The sequence below is a fragment of the Octopus bimaculoides genome, chromosome 4, assembly GCF_001194135.2.
Source record: "Octopus bimaculoides isolate UCB-OBI-ISO-001 chromosome 4, ASM119413v2, whole genome shotgun sequence".
NCBI classification, from domain to species: domain Eukaryota; kingdom Metazoa; phylum Mollusca; class Cephalopoda; order Octopoda; family Octopodidae; genus Octopus; species Octopus bimaculoides.
In genome coordinates this window covers 68,942,682-68,945,181 of record NC_068984.1, presented here as the reverse complement: position 1 = coordinate 68,945,181, position 2,500 = coordinate 68,942,682, and positions in this window count along the sequence as shown.

The following is a 2,500-nucleotide window of genomic DNA, read 5'->3' as shown; positions in this document are numbered from 1 at the left end:
ATTAACAGCTGTGACTGCTACAATAATGTGAGCAATGAAAGAGAACACCTATTGAAAATTTTGAGAATGACTTTGCTGAATATATTTTATTGTGGCTACGATATCATAAATTATATATCGTATTTGAATACCAAAGCAATCAATGCAACATTGCATCATTTGTTGGAAGATGTTAACACTTCAGATATGGATAAACAACTTTTTTGTTCAATGGTGGTTTGCAAATTAGATGTTACTCAGATCAGATTTATGTATTTCAAGATTAATACGCCGATGTATATATGTCAAACCGTACATCTGTTTCATACAGAACTTCTAATTTATAGTCAACAAAACGATATATTATGAATTTAGCAATACTTTAGGATGCTGGAAATGACTAAGATAGTCCAATGTTTGACATATTAAGTAATAAAATATCCGGTATTAAGTACTTCAGCTATAAACAGTCTACTGTACTTGCAGTGTTGGTGTGTAACATATCAACACTTCAGCCAATAATATGTTCTTTACTTCGTGAACAAGAAATCTGAGTTTTTCATATTTAAATATTTAAGAAACATAACAAGTGTCATATGGAAAAGAGGCGTAGCTCTTATGACTAAATACTCAATAGTTCATATTCTAATTTTTCCATGTCATAAATTCAGATTTCATTGAAAATCACCATTAGTTTCCGTCGTTCTACGGTAGATAAATTAAGAGCTTGTACGATACTGGGATTCATTCTGTCGACTATATTATCTCTTTCACAAAACGTCTGAATCCAGACAAACATTCTTAGCTTCATATATTTCGGTGGATAAAAAGCTACTAGTTAGTGAAATTGGCAGAACAGCGTTAGTTCGTTTCAGGATAAATTAAAAAGACACCTTCAAGTTGATAATGTTTTAACGTAAATCAGATTGATAATAGAATTGAAACACTCAATTTTATGACAAATCGTACAAGAAGTATAATTATGAGAATAGCTGTTTAACTGTTGGTCAACCTCGATCAAATCATTATCACAGTTAGGACTAAACAATCCTATATTCAATCAGATACGGAGTTGAATTGGTAGAGTCGGTAAAACGTCAAATAGAATGATAAAATCCAACCAAGATCAAAGCTAGTTATCATCCTTTCGGTGATTGATAAATAAAGGACTAACCCATGGCATTAGATTTGTGGAATTATTAGAACATTGGCGAGAGGTGTCTTGCGTTATGTCTTCCCATTCCTTTTCTCTATGTTCTGAAGGTAACACCCCCCTCACTCAACGTCACTCATGCCAATCTATGATAGTTTTTCTTTTTTCCCTAGATTAAACGACGGTGCATCTAGATATCCTAGATATCGCAGACCGGCAAATATAAATGATCGTTGCTCTTGTTCGAATGTATCCGGGTCATGAAGACAACTGGTCGCTATGCAATAAAGTTTTGCGTTAAACTGGGCAAAAAGGGTAAAGTGACTTATGAAATGCTCCAGAGTGCTTATAGATTAACGTTTATGATTCGCGCACCAGTCTTCCCCTGGCACAAGAGGTTAGGCAAAGCAAGTTCCCCGTAAGCTCATGGTGACCCCTTTTTCGATAGCGAGGGTGTCGCCTACATCCACTGGGTCCCCTCTCGCCAGACGTTCAAGAGAGAGCACTTTGTGAACATTTTGAAGGAGTTCAGGAAGCGATTTCGTTGCAAAAGTCTACAGCTCTTCCACCTGGATTGGTGGCATCCGCACAAGGAGAATGCACAAATCCATAATTCAATCCAAGAAATCAACTACTTGGCAAAAATTGACATCAAAACTGAATCAATTTCTCACCCTTCCTACAGTTGTTCTCTGAGCTGAAGGAGAAAATGAGGAGGTTGTGACAAAAGTCCTAAATACCTTCACTTTGGAGGACTTTCATAGTGCCTTCACAAAGTGGCTGGAGTGCCACAGCAAATGCATTGAAGACAGAATATCCTAGTTTGAACGAGATTAACGTTTTGTGCTTCTTTGAAATTAATAAATGTCTCTCCTGATACGCTTCAAATCTTCTGCAATGCGCCTTGAGTGTCATTCCTTTGGTCTGATGGTAGAACGTCTGCGTATTTACTGGATGTTTGTGTGGACAGCTTTGGATGTTTTGTATTCAAAAGGTTTTGTATGCTCATATTTGCACGCTACTATTTATAGTTTCATCTCCTCCCAGTTTCGCCGTTCAAAATCGATGTTTTTCCTTCTCTCGATGTTTATAAATTCTTATGTCGTCAATGGCATACAATTCTCGCTGCTAAGAATGAAGTTTCTAAAATACGTAGTAGAAAACGTCAAAGGCAAAACATTTGTCATGTCTACAAATTATGGGAGTTCGACCTCCACAGGCAGCCTACAACTATTTCTAACCAAGGGATTTTTTAAAATATATACTTGCAATTATTTATCAGTTTATGTACGCCAAGTTTCATATATGCGAGTGTGTGTGTGTGTGTGTGTGTGTGTGTGTGTGTGTGTGTGTGTGTGTGTGTGTGTG